General features: G+C 48.1%; 1 pseudogene; it reads left to right on the top strand.

Moving 5' to 3' along the window:
• Window positions 1-15930: 15930 nt before the first annotated feature.
• Window positions 15931-19160, top strand: LOC133357475 (olfactory receptor 1E16-like; annotated as a pseudogene).
• Window positions 19161-19449: the final 289 nt, after the last annotated feature.

The following is a 19449-nucleotide window of genomic DNA, read 5'->3' as shown; positions in this document are numbered from 1 at the left end:
AATCACCTTGAAGATCGCAATTGCAGACTTCAAATTTCTTCACGGGCTAGCCCCTGCCTATCGTTCCCCTCCGATTTTCAGGTTACTCCCCTCCCCGGGATCTCCGTCTTCTCTACGTCTGCTCTCTACCTCCCACTTCACATAACGCAAATCAACTCCATATGATTAAAATCTGAACTGAAGGTAATTTTATTCATTCAGGCATACGCGAGAAAAAAAGGTAATATCTTTTTGGACTAATTGATATAAATTCCTCGTTACATTTTCGCACTCCACCGCCCCTCCTGTGAAGATTTCCTGGCTTAGTTGGGAAATTGGGATTGTGGTCTGGAATGTTGACCTATTGGACTCATTTCTTTGTTTTCATCACTTTTTTCTTGTTTGTAGGCTGTTTCTTTTGGTGTCATTTATTAATTTGTTTAATTATTTTAGATTTTGCTTGGTCGTTAGGGGTTTCAATTGCTTGATTTGTACATATGTGTGTGCATGTGTAAGGCTTCTTTCGCTCGATGCATAGCCAACCGTGTACATAGGATTTGGTCCGTATATATAATGGAAAGCGGGAAGTACCCGGCGTTGCCCGGGTCAAAAACATATTTCAAACCTACTCTTAAAAATCTAAAAGCAATGCCTACTCACTGTGGTGGTACCTGCTATGATTACAGCAGTGCATACTGACTGCGGTGGTACCTGTTATCACTACAGTAGTACATGCTGACTCTATAGCAGTATTTATCGACTCCATAGCACAAAGTACTCACCTGACAGAGTGGCGTGGTGAGGCCTAGTCCAGTACAGAGCCTCCAGCCTCGCCTAGATTGTCCAGCCGGCCGAGGTGGCACCTTGGTAGGCTGGGGCTGGGATGCTAGCCCTGAACCCCCCCCCCCCCCCCAGCCACGATCTCCCCGGCCGCTCTGCAGTTATATCTACGGCCTATAGTGGTAGGATCTACCGACTGTATAGTAGTAACTGCATGCATCGAGGTGGGGGGAACATCACACAGTGAATAATTAACTGAGGATTTAGTGTATTTTAATAGCATTTTTAAAACGAAAGAAAATGTCACCCTCAGTCCCACCGAAGGCGTGCGACTTGTCATGGGCCGTCCCCCTCACCAAAAGTGTGTGAATTGGTACAGTCGTGCACGCGTCAATAATAAAAAGCACGCAAAAATCGCACTAAATCGCTAACTAAACTAATTAAAAGTTGATGGTTGTGGAAAAGAAATAGCACTTGCTCACGGCGGGGCTTACGGCGTGGTACCTGGCTATTTTTATTTAACATTAACCCCACCATTGGATAGCCAAATTCTTCGCAAGCGTGCGAACACAAACAAACCCACACACAAACCCACACACAATCCATGCCACAAACCCACAAATTTTTACTTTTATATATATCAAAGAAAATATGTACAGCGTTGTGGGATGCTGTTGACATGACACTATATAAAATTTAAATATTATGAGTCACGAAGTAAATGCGTTCCATGATATCACTCCGTTTTTAGAAAGGTAGATATAACATGGGAGGCATAGGGATGCTCTCCAGAACTTCAGACAAGGGGGGTACAATAGGAAAACATTGCTACACAGTAACCTTCACTTTGTCTGCTTGGTTTACAATGGTCTTTAAGGAGGACTACACTAACCCTAACGAACGCGCCACTTCACTTTTCATCGCACTTGCCTCTACCCTCCTATGATGTGCATTTCCGTTTCCAAACAGATGGATTAAAGCTGCAGTTCTTGCCCAGTAAGGCCACTTGATGGTCGGTCACCGCATCGTGTGCTTTCAGATGCGCTTCTATAGCCGTCTGGAACACTCTTCCTTCCGAAATTAGGAAGACACTGGAGCTAAGCACTTTAAAAATCTTGATTGAAAATTAAATTCTTTAGAACTGCTTTTTGTTTTTAGTTTATTTTCCTTCCCCCCACCACCGATTATCAGCGTTGGCTACGTACAGTGGTGCGAAATAATGTCAACATACACAATAGAGGTAGTAAAATGACTCTATCACTGAAAAAAACACGATCACATTTTACCAACACGACGAGCTCGAGCAAATGAAAGGTGGGAGAAGGGAAGACTGGGGGAGTGCGCTGCTGATTGTGCCCAGTGAGGGAGACTCTCGAGGCTCTTCACTGATTGACTGCTGTTCACTTATAGCAAAACAAACCTCGGTCGCGTTCACAAGTATACTCTTGAATAGATTTGCATCATTTCTGAAGATGTTTTTTTGTTGTTGGAAAAATATCGGGGAGAAGCGGTCCTCCATGGCCGACTTCCTTATGAAGGAGCTTCGTTACGAGAGGATCCGTTAACAGAGGTATTACTGTGGCCAACTCCTCATGCAATGAGTACAAACTTTAATTCGGCTACTCAGTGCAAATTTCATGAAATACAATCCACCATGGTACTTGTCACGTTTCATAACTTAAGGATTTCTGTAGGCTGTGTGGTTATATACAGGTCTCCAATGCTGAGTGGATACTTTTATATCAAATCAAACTATATATACTCAATACAAATGGAGACAAAAATATGTTATTCTTGCAAAACGTTAATGATATTGTCTTATTCCAGTAATAATGAAATATTTTGTGAAGAATCAATATCCTGCTCAATGTCATAGTTAAGGGAAGCGCATGACCTAATCGTGCAGAATGTTGCGCTGGATGGTGCTTGGGTGGCTGATCACCATGCATAAAACTCGTGTTTGTAGGCTGTTGTAAAATCCAGAGTTGTGCTGCACTCATATGCTCCCATCTCCAAATCCACCAACACGCACACCGTAAGGCATACATATGTAATAAACCACTTCGACGACGATCTTGGATTCGTGTCTTCTTTATTATTTATTTCTCGATGGCTGGATAGCTACGCGTTCTTTCCAAGTAAACACCACTCGCTCCTCGTTCCGCGGTGTAAGTTGTTGTTGTTGTCCCGCGCAACGGCTCGCTCACGCTCCCCGCTGCCGCGCACTGCTGACAGACGGCGCGCGAGGAGACAGCCTCCGGTCCGCCACATGGCCGCTGACGTTCAGTAGGCGCGAGATGTGGTCCCGCTTCCAGACTTCGCACACTGACCACGAGCCTCTTCCTGCTGCCCCTTATAACTGTCCTCACACGTCACCAAGCCCCGCCTATAGCCACGTCCCCTCACGAACCCTCTAGATGGTTACCCACGAGCACCCTTGAGTTCCGCCCTTGAACTTTGGCCCAATTGATCCCATCTACCTAATTGGCAAATGGCTGCAGCGGTGGAGCCTATCCCACCGATTGGCAACCGTCGGTGTAAAAGACTCGCCGTCCCAGCTAGGAACAAGGCAAAGCATATAATGTGAGAGACACTACAAATGATGAACAGATTTACAACAACAATAACAAGATGCATAACGAATGCACTAAACGCAAGGTAAGTAACAGTAACATTCAACGAAAAGGAACGGATTTGGAACAGGTATGCGACACCGGCCCATCCCTTGCAGCTTCATGAGGCCCTGCCGGTTGCAACACAGCAGGAGGCGGAAGAATGGCAGAATCAGCGACCGTCGCAGCAGATGAAAGCCCGGCTGGTGCGGGGTCGTCAGCAACCAGGGCGTTCAGGGTCAGTGAGTCTGTGGGAGGCAAAACAGGTCCCTTTGGCGGTTCAACCGGCAACTGAGGTGGCACATCGGATGCATCAGACCCCTGCAGGGTACTCATTGAGGATGAAGGATCAACACGTAGAGCAAAGAAGGGTTTCAAACGAGACGTGTGGACATACCAACAGCGCGAACCCGCCCGGATACGTACACATTGAGGATTGCGTATTTCTATCAATTCCACAGGCCCTTGCCGTGGCCTGTGCAGCTTGGAAGAAGTACCCACTGGCACCTGGGGGCAATGGAGCCAGGCTCGGTCGCCCATAGCCCACGGCATGTCGCGATGCGACCGACGAGCACATCGCTTGTTACGGGCCTGGGTTTTGGCCGTGGCAATTCGTGCCGCCTCCCGTGCTTCTGTGGCACGGTGAACAGAGTCGCGGACGTGTTCGGGGAGGGTCTGCATGGGCTCTTTAGTGGGCGCTCCCACTTGTATGCCAATCGGTGGCAAATTCTCCGGACCATACATGAGGAAGAACGGAGAGTATCACATATAAGCATGTGGGGCCATACGGTAGGCGGAGAGCACACTAGGAATGTGAAGATCCCAATTGGCCTGCTTCTCGCTTACAGTGTGGCAGAGCATGGCAGACAAGGTACGGTTCAATCGCTCAACCATCCCATCTGTTTGCGGGTGGTAAGGCGAAGTCCGTATCTTCTTAGTGCCCAAGGAATTACACACATTATGCCGCAACTTAGACGATAAATTTTGGCCTTGGTCCATAAGCAACCTTTCCGGCGCACCTTTGTCCATCACATAACCGTTCAAAAATGCATCTGTGATGGACGATCGCGACTGATCAGGCAAGGGCCAAGCCACCGGACAACGTGAAAAATATTCCACCCCCACTAACAATAATTTATTACCCCTGGCGGTAGTAGGAAATGGCCCGAGAATATCGAGAGCCACCAGTTCATTAATTCGCATAACCTGAATCAATTTCAAGGGTGGAATATATTTCTGGCACAGTGGTTTCCACCGAGTGCATTCGGGGCAGTCCTGAATAGACTTGGCAACATCGGCTGTCATGCCGAGCCAAAAGTAATCCCTCTGCAGCGTGAGTAAGGCTTTCTGCATGCCGAGGTGTAACAACTTCTCGGCGTGCAGCATCTGGATCAATTCGTGCCAAAGTGCGACAGGAACCACCAGAGACCAACGGCCCAACAAATAATCCCTCCACATCAACATACCATCCTGGAAGGTCACCTGTGGGGAGTCGTCCTTGGACGAGGACACCCATGACCTGCCTACCTGACCTCACAACGAATCCAACGAGTCGTCCAACAGTTGCTCGCGAATCCATACCGAGCGCGGCAGGTTCAACACACCGTCAGCCGGCCCCGGGCAGGCATGGTCCTTGGAATCCGCCACCATGGACATGACAGGCCAAGGGGGCTGAGGGAGACGTGTGCACTGATTAGTGCCCGAAGCGCACGCGCAAGGGGACCTTTGCGGCAACCTGCAGAGCGCATCCACGTTACCATGACGAGAACCCTTACGGTACTGTATGTCGAATGATAATTCTTGCAGTGTTTCCAACCACTGAGACAACTGGCCAGAGGGCTGTTCAATATTTAAGGAATACTGCAGGGCAGCATGGTCCGTGTGCACCTGAAATTTTCTGCCGTACAGCTAAGAACGATATTGGCGAACAAAATGGACGATCGCCAATAATTCCCTGCGTGTAACACAATAGCGAATTTCCGCCGGAGAGAGAACGCGGCTCCCATACGCCAACACGCGTTCGACGCCATTTTTGTACTGGGACAAAACGGCGCCAATACCTGTATTGCTGGCATCAGTGTCCAGGATAAAGGGCAAAGAGAAATCAGGGTAGTCAAACATCGGCGCGGTCGACAATCGATCCCAAATGGTTTGGAACGCTCGCTCCTCCTCCGATCCCCATTTAAACCTCTGATTCTTCGCCGTGAGGAAGTGCAGAGGCCTCGCGATAGTAGCAAAATTTGGAACAAATCGATGGTAGTAGGACACGAATGCGACAAACTGACATACCTCCACCACCGAGGTGGGGGTCGGCCAGTCCCAGACGCACGACATTTTGTCTGGATCCATGGCAGCACCGTCAGAGCTGACAATGTTTCCAAAATAACGTATGGAGCATTGTAGAAGGTGGCACTTTTTAGGTTTAAACTTGAAATTAGCGGAATGCATCCTGTCGAAAACAGCTCCTCAATCTTTGAAGGTGTTCATCAAAAGTACGACTGAACACAATGACGTTGTCTAAGTATATCAGGCACGTGTGCCATTGCAACCTGGTCAAAACCAGCTCCATTAAGCGCTGGAACGTGGCGGGAGCGGTGTTCAATCCCATGAGAAGGCAGTTAAACTGGAATAGACCCTGAGGCGTACGGAATGTCGTCTTCGGCTTTGAAGAATCGTCGAGGGGCAGTTGCCAAAATCCAGAAGAGAGATCGAGGATGGAAAAGTATGTTGCCACCGACAGGGCATCGGGGGAATCATCCATCCGTGTAAGAGGGTTCGCATCTGCCACGGAAACCTTATTAAGTTTTCGGAAATCAAAGCAAAATTTCTTCATTAGAACAACAGGAGCACCCCATGGGCTATTAGATGGAGAAATTATATGAGTGGCCAGCATTTCATCCACCACACCATGCACATGGTCCCTCTCCGAGGGACTCAACTGGTGTGGATTCATTCGTATAGGGCTCGACTCCCTGGTATCAATGTGATGGGACAATAAAGAAGTCCAACCCAAATCGAAATCATTCATGCTAAAAACGTCAGAGTAGTCGGATAACAGCGCCCGTATCTTGCCCCGTTGATGCGTGGTCAAGGACGAATTTTCCTGGCACAATTCGGCGATCCAACGATCATCGGATGTTTCACGGGAATCAACCGCCGCAGCCGACCTCTGTTGTCGATCCCCATCGCGGACAATAAACGCGGTAAAGGTGTGAGCCAAAACTGTACCAGCCGTGAACAAAACACCTTCTGGCCCCCCATTCAAGACTTGCAAAAACGGAGGCTGACCGGCACCCACAGAAGCAAGACTCTTGGTGGCGGTGTTTGACGGGGTCAGCAGCATGCCCGCTGCCATGTTCATCCTGTGGAATTGCTTCCGGTATCGCAATGGGATGAGCATTTGGGAGCCTGGAGAAATTTCGACTGAGACATCAGCAAGTGCCTGCACCGCAACGCATGAAGAAAGATGACTTAACGGGGATCGTAAAAAACATCTTTCGACCCGCAGTCAGCTCGATACAGCACTAATCAACAATAATTTTTACCGGCATTTTATGGAGGAAGTCAATGCCCAACAAGCAAGGCACCGCAAAAGATCTGAAAATCAAGAATGTCCCTGACTACGCAACATTCCCAATGACGATATGTGCATCCACTTGGCCGATAATGCCCATACTACCTCCATTAGCAGCAACACATGCTTCAAAGGCCGGTCGCATACGAGAAGCGGGAATGGAAAGGAGGTGGGAAATGACGTCGGAGATTATAGTGGCCGACACTCCGGTGTCCACTAATATACGAACGTCCTCCCCCTGTATAAAACCCGGCACTATGGAGGATCCCGTCGCAGCCGCCACTACACGGCGTGCCAATTTCCTCCACTGCGTAATTGTACAAGGCCGAACCGTCGATGGTACCGTGTGAGTCGCGAACAGGCAGATTACACGTGGCAGAAGATGCATGAGGTGAATGATGCATGCCGACTTGCCTGGCCTGGGTCGCAGTCTGTTCATGGAGGCGACGCCGGAGATGGAGTCGGCGCGCAGGGAGACCGTCTCTGGACCGCCATGTAGCTGAATGAGTCCCAGAGGCGCGAGACGTGGTCCTGCTTCCAGACCTTCTCCACTAACCACGAGTCCCTTCTGGCGTTCCCTTATAATCCTCTTCCGCGTCACCAAGCCCTGCCTTTAGCCACGCCCTCTCACGAACCCTCTAGAGTCGAGATGGTACCCCATGAGCACCCTCGGGCTCCGCCCTTGAACTCTAGCCCAGATACTTCCTGTCACCCGATTGGCTTAGAGGTTGAAGCGGCGAAGCCTATCCCATCGTTCGGCGACCGTCAGCGTACGCTCGCATTGCACATGCTTGAAAACTATTACACAGTGAATATTGAACTGAAACTTGACTTTAACAAAACTAATCGCAAATAAAATCACAATCGCAAAATCTGTCAGAAAAATCTCAATGAGATATTTTCCCCAAATCATTCAGCGCTAATACCCGGTACAATGTGTAAACATCTCCCCAGTGGGGAGACAAAGGCGGTCGGGCGTGGTGCTGGCCACCCACCCCATGGTGTGCCGTTTTGGTCTTCATTTGGTGCACCTCGCTAGCAGCACTTGCCCCAGCGGTCTGTTAAGACGACAAAGGGGATATTTGTCTCCATGCCCCTCCCCCAATCCTCCTCCCTCATTTCCTTCCCCCACCCCCAATTATTCCCCCATCCATTGCCCCTGCCCCCATCCATTCCCATACCTTACCTTGCCGAGGCCTACCCGAACACACGTCTCACAGGCCTTTGAAACCCTCAATCTCCGCTCACAATACACATCCGCGTCTAGCACGCCTGGTCTGGGTGATGTCTCTGCCCTTTGACCCCTGACCCCCGTCCCGCACATTCCCGCTTGTGTGATTTGTGCTTGTTCTTGTGAGAGCGGATATGTCGTGTTTGCGTGGTGCGTGTGCGTGAGGGTGGCTCGCAGATCCCTTACACCTGTAATGAATTGCACGTATAAATGTGCACTCTGCTACATGTTGCTGTAATTGTTACGGAGAGCGAGGTGTGGTTTTTTTCTCATTATAAGTGTAGGCAATGATGATAAGAGAAAGGACTCCAAGCCTTAGGTGCACAGCTGGCCACATCCAGCAGTGTGTAGACTATTCTGAGTACGGGGCACACAACCAGTTCAGATTTGGGGTGAACTGCGTGCTGGTGGCATTACATGAGCTCTGATAAAATATCAAATATAACTTAAGTTAATATAACTTTAATGTTAATCGACTGACAGGAACTCGATTATGGTAATTGACTGTTTATTGAGTTATAAAAATACGAGTAAACCGTATGGGTTGCCAGCTATGTTGCAGTGTATTGTTTGCCTTTTAACTTTTTATTGCTCGGGAAATTTAATACGATAGCGTCGCCCTCGTGGTGACAGCTATTGGTATTCACTCATTTTGGTAAATCCAAATCGAATCAATAGCCGTAACGGAGTTGAAAGATGACTATAGTATTTTAGTGATGGTCATGATTGCAAGTTGTGAGCTGTACACTTACTGAAAGTTACAGTTTTATTGTTTGACGCTTTTTTGCGCGGGATATAACTTGTTCATTTTTATCAATACAACTCGATTCTATAGACGCCACGGAGTTGAAAGATGATTGGAGTGTTTTAGCGATGAAAATTTGTTTTGTGATAATTGATAACATTTCGTGTGATTTTGTTGTTCATTGGTAATGCACACGATGGCTGACTTCGAACTTAAATTTAACATTGAGCTCATGGGGTGCGCAAAATGTGTTTTGGCAGAGGTTACATTCCCGATTGGGATATAAGATATAATAATTGTTTAAATGTTTATTGGCAGTAAAATGTGATTTTGATACTTTACATAATCATGTAATTTGATTTTTTTACGCTTTATTATTAATTATTTAAGTACGTATTGTTTCATGCATGCAGTATTATCAGACGTTTGATGCTAAATATTAAAATGTTTCTTATTAAATATTTGTTAAATACTGTACGTCAAATGTTCAAAGATATGAAAAGCGGTTATCATCATTGAGATTTGGGTGGGCTCCGTACTGAGGGACAGAGCTGAGGTTTTGTGTGACGTGGAGGGTGGATAGGTTGTGTCTGGGCACAAATGCGGATACGCAAATACTCCTCGGAAGAACATTTTTAAATAAGGGGCCGTCCATAAATGACGTCATGCACCTAGGGGGGGGGGTCAGACATTTGTGACGATGTGTGATGAGGGGAGTGAGAAATGTGACGTCACATAAAAATGCGCAACTTTTAATAAATGTAGACAACACATTCTACTTTATTAAATATATGTTTTAATACATATTTCCTCCTACAACATCAGAGCGCAGCGCCACATTAAATACGCACTACAATGGCAATAGTTTAAAGCGAATTTAGACATGTTTTATTTTGGTGGGGGGGTGGGCAGAGCTTTCTGACGTCATATTTGAGGGGGGGTCTGACTTTTTGTGACGCCGTGTGACGAGGGGGAGGGGGTCAAAAATCGTCCAAAATCGCGTGACGTAATTTATGGACTACCCCTAAAGCGTAGTTGCCATTTCACAAAGTTGTGGTGCTCATCTGTTGTGGAGTCGCCAACTTCTCGGGAGGACGGAACACGACGCAGAGTATCATCTCATCGTCTCCGAACTTAAATTTTTGTTGGTAAATTTAGCCGACCTGTCTCCCTCGTTACGATTCACGGGAGGAGAGGGACAGGGCGGGCTGGGTAGACACACGTGCATGCTGTGTCAATTCATCTCGATTGCCCTGCTGTAATCAAAACCTCTCCACGCCCTGCGTGTTGTATTATTGACACCTCGGAAAGGAACTGCCAACAAACTCTTCAACTTATCAATGTGCACCATGATTAATAAATAAATGTGAACACCATCGTGAACAAATATAAACATATAATGACTGAGTTCCTTTTCGATATTCTGGGAAGGTTCGTACATTTAGGAGGGGGGGGGGGGGAATTAACAGGAAAATCCGAAATGTCATAACTTACCAGCGAAATTAAACATCTCTGAAAATTAAATCTGCAATAACAAAGGCATGCGTGAGAAAGGAATTAACTTGCGGAACGCCGCACTTGCGGCACATCCAATTAGCATATCGAAAGCGCACGGTACGTGGGAAGGGGGTAGGGGCCCGAGTCCGGGAATTAGGATAAAAAGGAGCGTAGCAAGGTAGGGAGTCTCTCTCTTCACTTCTCTTCAAGAGGCACGCGTTCAAGTCAGCTCCCAGCTCTGCCCTCCGGACGTCCGTGTGACGTGCCCGGACGGCATAGAGGAAAAGCCACAGGACGCCGAATACTTTGACCCGTGAGTAGCAAGGTGACAGGGTATCGTAAGCCGATAAATAGGGAATAGGTCCAGGGGAAGTAGGATAGGCCAGCCTCGTCGACTCACTGATTTAACATCAATTCGCAGGTAGCATATAATAAATCATTAATAGCGAAGCGTGGCCTCGTGTGATCTTGTTGAGCAGTGTGTCGCGTGTGGAGCTGTGTACACAGCGGCTCGTCACGTGGGAGCGCTGCGTAGAGCGGCGCACGAGTGGGTATCGCGTGTGCGCAGGTGTGTGCGTTCGTAGCGTGGTGAAAGGGTTCGGTGCACCCACAGGTACCAGCTCCGTCTATCACCGCAGGGACTCGCGCAGGGTGAGGGCAGCGTAATTCGCCCTCCGACCCCTGACCCCCGTTTAATAGCGCGTGATTCATGGAGAGACAACACAGCGTTTACAGGTGGACGAGAGCGTGCGGCGAGCTATGCCTCTCACACGAGCTCGGGGAGGGATGGACAAGGGAGGGGAGCCGTCGGGCGATGAGCCCAGCGACGGCAGCAGCTGCTCGCAGAGTAGCGAGGGGTCGATGAACAGCAGAGCCCCTGCCATAGGCACAGAGTAGGGAGGGACTTCGGGGACCAGCGGCCCTAAAATATTGGTGTCAGAAGTGGGATACGAACCCTCACATCTTCACGGGAAGGTAGCGCGTTACTCCACACAAAGGTAAGGCATGTGTTCACCGGCCAGGGGACCCCTACATGGAAAGCGTTTTCCCGCAATATCATAGGGGCTAAAGAGCTTAATGGCTGGTCGGACGCGCAGGCGTTACGACATCTTACGTGGAACCTGGAGGGGCGGGCAGCCGACTTTGTAGAGGCACTACCCGAAAGCACGCAAACCCAACTAGAGGAACTAATGCGTAGATTAGATCGGCGTTTCGGCACGCACAACGCGATACAGGCAAAGACGGCCTTAGAGACGCGCCGTCGCCAACCCGGCGAGGACTTCTGAGACTACGCCGAGGACGTGCGATCACTAACCCGGATCGCCCGCCCAGAGTTCGCGAAGGAGGTCATTGACCCCGCGAGACGACCCCGGGTTGGGTAGCCGGGTTACAGACCGGCAAGGTAACCCAAGTACGTGAGGAAGCGAATAAAAATGTGAAGACCATCCAGTCTGAGATGGGTGAACTACACTCCACAGTAGGGGGGCTGGCCGGGAAGGTATCCCAATTAGAGTCCGAGTTAGAACAACTGCGTACAGGGAGAGGGAGCGGGTAGGGGGCCCACTACGGAGCCGCCACCCCTCCCCGGACGTGTTATGTGTGCGACCGTCGAGGGCATCTCAGGAGGGGCTGCCCTCAGCTCGCCCGTGCGAGGCAGATGCATAGGTCAAACACTAAGGCCCCCCTAGAGAGGGGACCACCGGGGGATGAAATCGACGTAGACCCGATCCAAACCAGCTGTAATGATAATGGCGAGCGAGCGATCGCCACACAGATTCCAGCCACGACACCAAGGAACGCAGCGACTCCTGGCGACTGGCTGCGGGAGCTGGTGGCGGGAATCACGGGGGCCACGTCGCTGGTGGAAGGGGAGGTAAACGGAATGCGTACCCGAATCCTGCTGGATACGGGGGCGGTGGCCTCGCTCGTGAGCGCAGCGCACTGCAGCGCGATCGGGGTCGACGTGCGTCACCTGCAGGCACCGGACCGCGCGCTGCACACGGCGAGCGGAGCCGGAATGGGGCTGCTGGGGAGAGCCACCGTAGAGGTCCGCATAGGCAGCCAGGTGTGCACCCAGGAGTTCTACGTGTCGAGTGCGTTGTGTCACGAGTGTATTGCAGGTACCGACCTCTTAGAAAAGCTGGGACTCAACGTGCAACCCCGCCAGCGATGCGCCACCATGGAGAGCAACGGCGAGCGGATTCCATTCCTGGGACGAGAACCAACGCGCCCCCGCTTCGCACCTGTGGCCGCTATCCTGGCGACGGCAGTCACCATCGGGCCACTCACCGAGATGCTGGTGCCGGTGGCAACATCCCCCACCGACCCCGCGCTCCGACCATCAGGGGAGGTAATGCTAACTCCTCACCCGGAGTTGGCAAAACGGTATGGGGTCGTGGGATCTGCCGCGTTGGTAAACGCAGATGGGGACCGATTGTTTATGCGGATGTTTAACCCGCACAATACCCCAGCGATACTGCGACGGTGCACCCCGATCGCCACTGTACACCCCCTGCACGCACGCCACTCTGACGAATCGGTATTCGCACTCTGGGCTGAGGACCCCGGTCGTCCTGAGGGGGACCAGGACCTGGCCTGGCGAGTCGGCCCGACTCCCCGAGCCGAGGTCGTCCCCCTGCTCGATGCGTTACATGTACCATGGGCGGATCTACCTAAGGGAGAGGCCGATCGGCTGCGCGAGTTACTGCGGGAGTATGCTGACGTATTCAGTGAACACGATTCGGACGTGGGTCGGACCGACCTTGTTAAGCACCAAATTGACACCGGTGCAGCTCGACCCATCAAACTCCCCGCGTACCGAGTGGGCGCACCCGAACGCGCCCAGATCAAAGAGGCGGTTGGGGACATGCTTCGCGATAACATAATTCAGCCCTCGGCGAGCCCCTGGTCAGCCCCAGTGGTACTAGTAACGATAAAGGATGAGTCAACCCGGTTCTGCGTCGATTACCATAAACTGAACGCAGTCACGCTCGGCGATGCCTTCCCCATACCCCGCATCGAAGACACCTTCGACAGCCTCACCGGAGTGCGATATTTTTCCACCCTCGATCTCGCGTCCGGGTACTGGCAGGTGGAGATGGCAGAGGAGGATCAGCCGAAAACCGCATTCACCACCCCGATGGCGCTATTCGAGTTTCGAGTACTCCCGTTCGGACTCACCAATGCGCCCGCGACGTTTCAGCGGCTGATGGAGTTGGTGATGCGGGGCTTGCAATGGGAACAGTGCCTGATTTACTTGGACGATGTGATAGTGTTCAGTAGATCTTTGTCTGAGCATTGGTCCAGGTTACGGGAGGTATTCCAGCGACTGCGAGCGGCTCATCTCATGCTCAAGCCACGTAAGTGTTACATCGCACAACGCGAGGTGGGGTACCTCAGGCACCGCGTCAGCGAGGCAGGCGTGCACACCGATCCGGAGAAGGTACGCGCCATAGTGGAGTGGCCACGGCCAAGGAATCTGACGGAGATCTGATCATTTTTAGGGCTCGCCACCTATTATCGTCGATTTGTAAAGGGATTCAGCGAGATTGCACGCCCCCTCACCCAACTCACCTCCCCTAAGCACCCTTATCAGTGGACGGGGGCCTGCCAGACGGCCTTCACCACTCTCAAAGACCACCTCACCCACGCCCCCACCCTCGCTTTCCCCGATTTTACCACCGATTTTATTTTGGACACCGACACCTGCAGCAGCGGGATGGGCGCGGTGTTGTCACAGGTACAGGAAGGGACGTAACGAGTCATCGCGTACGCAAGCCGGACCTTGAGTGGGGCCGAGCTGAACTATTGCGTGACCCCCTCCCCTCCTCGGGTTCTCCATCTTCTCTAGGTCTGCTCTCTCCCTCCCACTTCACATCCCGCAAATCAACTCCATATGATTAAAATCTGAACTGAATGTAATTTTATTCATACAGGCATACGCGAGAAAAAAAGGTAATAACTTTTTGGACTGATTGATATAAATTCGTCGTTACATTTTGGCACTCGACTGTCCCTCCTGTGAAGGTTTCCTGGCTTAGTTGGGAAATTGGGATTATGGTCTGGTATGTTGACCTATTGGACTCATTTCTTTGTTTTGATCACTTTTTTTTGTTTGTAGGCTCTTTCTTTTGGTGCCATTTATAAATTTGTTTATTCATTTTAGATTTTATTGGTCGTTAGGAGTTTCCATTGCTTGGTTTGTACATATGTGTGTGCATGTGTTGGGCTTCATATTTTGGTTCTTTCGGTAAAGTCACGTCGAAGGGAAATAATAAAAGAATTAAAATAAAACATAATAAGATAAAATTCTCACGACATTTCGGCGACAACGCAAGCAGCCGTCCTCAGATGAAGAACAGGGCTGTCGGAAAGACAGCGTCCTAATGAATACTGTTAAGCTTGGCAGCGTATTTTCAAGCTGGGTCGGAGGGGGAGAGAGCCTTGACAAATAAGTTTACATATCAACAGAAGAATTTAGCATATTGATGACAATTGCAGATAAGGGATTAGTCACTACTTGTGGAATGTGTAAGTGGTGGGGGTCTCAAAGTCATATTATGCTAGTGTATCATGTAGGATTAGCAGTAATACAGGGAGGGAAATCTTAATAGTAAAGAGCTGCAGCAGCGAAACCACCGCGTATCAAGCTCGTGCATTATGTGGACAACAAAAAAGAGTTTCTAAAGAACTACCATACAATACACCGATGTGAAAAGAAACCTAAATATAAACTACATCAATATAATCAATGTACTCAATATACTCTCAAATAAGCTGAGCTATTAACATTAAGTAACTGGGTATACACAACACTATATAATGACTACCATACAGTTAACTTAATAAAAACTAAAATGTAAAGTACATCAATATAATCAATACACTTAATATACTATCCAATAAGCTGAGCTACTAACAATACATCATTATACATTACACTTGTATGTCGAAAAAAGTGTCGGTTTTTTTCTTAACGTTAGAACCACGGAAAGCGGCGAGCGTTGTTCAAACGGACGAATCCATCTATGCTCGGAACGGAGGAGGGGGGAGAGAGAGAGAGAAACAACCACGTTGCGCTACTCTGCCCTGTGCTGCGTTACAACTATGCTATAAACTAGACTACTATACATTACAATATTTTAAATTCCAATCTAAACTACACTGGAGGAATATCAATATAATGCATAATGTTAGAGCTGCATTATATTGATATGCCTCCAACTAAACTTTTTCCTACATCACGCGACTCTACACCGTACTATACACTGCCATAGACAAACCGACCTGTCTCCCTCGTTACGATTCACGGGAGGAGAGGGACAGGGCGGGCTGGGTAGACACACGTGCATGCTGTGTCAATTCATCTCGATTGCCCTGCTGTAATCAAAACCTCTCCACGCCCTGCGTGTTGGATTATTGACACCTCGGAAAGGAGCTGCCAACACACTCTTCAACTTATCAACGTGCACGATGATTTGTAAATAAATGTGAACACCATCGTGAACAAAAATAAACATATAATGACCACATCACTGAGTTCGTTGTCGATATTCTGGGAAGGTTCGTACATTTTGGAGAGAGGGGGGACAGGAAATTAACAGGAAAATCCGAAATGTCATAACTTACCAGCGCAATTAAACATCTCTGAAAATTCAGATTGATGTCATGATTTAACTGAATATATCTACATTTAGGTATTGGTAACTCTGTATATTTGGAATTGTTGCGACCTCAACAAATGAACGGAAGGGAGTGATTTCCAAAGCAACTGTTCTGGCCTCACATATCGATGTGCCCAGGTGTTCAAGTGAAACCCCTTTGTGTATCGAGTTTTGCAATGTTTTGACAGCCGGTTGCCCGTGTTAATTTTTAGTACATTGAAAATACCAAACTGACTTAACATAATAGATATGTAGTTAAGTGCAATGTTAAATGTCTTCAGGTGTTGAGGTTAATTACAGCCCAAAAGCCAATTATTTAGGCTGTAAGGAAACCCTCCGAGTCTTTATGAAGTGACCCAACATCACGACTTTCAGGAGAGAGCAGACAGCTGAGAGCCAGGCTTGTGAAGATAGGTCACAGATACGCGGATTCCCACAGGTACAGCCCGAAAAGTCATAATTGACATTACAGCAGTTCATGGGTTCATTAATGAGCCCGTTGAGCAATAACATCCCCACTAGGAAGGTATATGGACTAATTAGAATACAAGATTTTAAATTGATACCCAGGGGCAATAGTAATGGATGATGGAATTCTAAGTGACATCTCATTTTATTCTGTTATGGAGGCTTGCATACTTGGTGCCCACAGTAAAACACTACCTATGAATGCACTCTATATGTAAAGCCACCATAGATAATACATTCTAAGTCATACATGCATTAACACACTATCTAAGCAAATAAACTTATTCGGAGACATATACACCATTTTTATATTTGTGCCATATACAACACGATGCCTTTAAAAAATAGATTTTTTTTCAACAATATATGTTGAAGCATTTAAAAATGTATGTAGTGATTTTAAAAAATAACTGGAAACATGACCCAATTGCTTCTAATGCAGTCACCTCCCAACCCGAAGTGTACATATCACATTACGTGCTAATCTTGACTCAAAAGACTCCTCAGGGCAATGGGTAAATCCGCAGGGCGCTGCAGCACGCACCAGCCAGCCCGGAACCTCCCATCGCGCCTGAAGGCTCACGGTCACGTGGTCCCCAAAACGCATATAAATCAGCAGATTCCACGAGCATCACTGATCTGATCTCAGTTCAAGCAACAAAAACAAGGTGAGTTTTCTTCTATTTTTGAGCTATTGTTCGTCAGTTATTGTTCATATTATTAGTGAGCATTTGTACGCATTTTCACAAACTGTTTTTATTTGAGTATAGGTTTTCCCCTTTTATCTGCAACAAAACAGGTGTTAAGTTGTTAAAACACCAAACTAAAATCTATTACAATGAATCATGTCTGCATTAACCACAATATTTGTGGTCTAAATGCCAACAAAAAAATACTCGGATAATATATGCATTGTCTTTGAAACTGATTGGTCCACATCAGAGCCATCTTTCTTTTTAGCCTCGTCTCAAACGGTGTTAGACCAAAGGACTCCAAAAGGCGAACACAGCACAAAGACAACGCACCATCAGAGTAATGAGAGCTCGGGGTGAGCATCTACATCATGGGACCTCCTTTGCCAGTACCAAAATATAAAAGGTTTCAGTTTGGTGTTTTAACAACTTAAAAGCTATTTTGTTGCCAAATAAAAAGGGGAAAAACCTATTCTCATATTTTGGTAATGGAAAAGGAGATCCCATGATGTTTTATTTAACAATGTTTTGTGACTTCAACAGGGACTGATTGATAAGGTCTCAGGCTATCAACGCAGGAGCCCAAGGAACGCAATTATGGAGAACAGAAGCTCCGTGCTCCTCCTCGCCACATTTGATGCCCCATACTCTATACAGGTGCTGATATTCAGCCTGTGCCTTGTGATGTACCTAACTATAACTGCAGCCAATCTGCTGGTGCTTGTGACGGTGGCAGTATCCACAGACTTACACAAGCCCATGCACATTTTTTTGTGCAATCTCGCAATTGGCGACATCGTTATCAGCACAGGTGGCTTGCCCAAGCAGCTGCAAGTTCTCCTGACGGGCAACAGAGAGATCCTGTACGTGGCATGTGTCGCACAGATGTTCACAATTCACATATCTGCATTGAATGAGATTTTTACACTGGCTATAATGTCTGTTGATCGCTACCTGGCCATCTGCTACCCATTGCACTACCACACCAAGGTTACTGCAAAAAGATCCATTTTCATGGCATTATTGTCCTGGTTGATGGCAGCGGTTGCAGTCAGCATTCTAGTCAGCCTTCAACTTTCAATGCAATTAAGCGAAAAAAACAGGCAAATCCAGGGCATAGTTTGTGATAATATGGGATTATTAAAGTTGGCTGTCGGTGACACGAGCAAAATGGATGTTGTCGCATCGTCAATGGTTGCAACGTTTGTTGTATTCCCTCTCTGTGTGGTTGCGTACACCTACATTCGAATTTTTATTGAGTGCAAGAATTCGAGCTCTGCGTTCAGGAGCAAAGCTATGCACACATTCGGAACGCATTTCATGGCACTCGCTGTGTTTTTCACGTCAGTTTTTTTAGACATCCTTTTGCCGCGCTTTGTGAAGGATGCGAACAGTGAGGGCGTCAACTTGAGATGCGCCGCTCAGTTGGTGTTCTTGCTCAGCCCGATTGCGAACGTACTCATTTATTGCCTCCGCACCCTTGAGCTGAGGCTCGCAATTAATACGCAATTCAACAAGATATTGAGAAAGGTGCATTACTGTCCAACAATCAAAGTGAATGTATCAGATCGTGGTTGAATAATGCTTAACACAAAGCATAGTTTAGGGTATACCTCGTTTAACACAATTGATATGTAGTTTCAATCAATCTAGATTTAAATCCACTTCCCATCCGATCTTCGTGTTTTACTGCAGTTTCTGACTGTCTCGCAGCAAATGTTTGTACATTTAATAACTCTAAAACTGAAGTTCTCTTTAAAAAAAACATCAATTACCTCGCATCAGCAAACTACTGTCCATCCGCAGGTCTCTGATCGCCATATTTGTCAACAGGCACGAAATCTGGGTTTCATTCTTGACTCCAACACCTCCTTTTCTTCTCACATTTCCTCCATGTGCAAGACCGCTTACTTTAATCTTCGCCATATTTCTCGTATCCACAATTGTCTCTCCCATACAGCTGCAGAAACAATTAATTAATTTGTCATTTCCAGGCTAAACAAGAGGTCGCAAACGGGTACCCGTACCCGGCCGTTCCTGTACCGTACCCGGCCGGGTACGGGTAGGGTACGGGTATCGGGTACCTGATTGCGACCTCTGGGATGAAGCGATGTTGCAGGCGCGGGTGGGTTGATTCTAGGAACTTGAATTGTGAGAAGAGACAAGACGTTGGGAAATGAGGGACAAACAGTTACTCACCAGTGACTC

This window comes from Lethenteron reissneri, chromosome 58 (assembly GCF_015708825.2).
Source record: "Lethenteron reissneri isolate LAM-NWPU_2019-01 chromosome 58, ASM1570882v1, whole genome shotgun sequence".
NCBI classification, from domain to species: domain Eukaryota; kingdom Metazoa; phylum Chordata; class Hyperoartia; order Petromyzontiformes; family Petromyzontidae; genus Lethenteron; species Lethenteron reissneri.
This window is presented reverse-complemented; position numbering and strand designations above follow the sequence as displayed.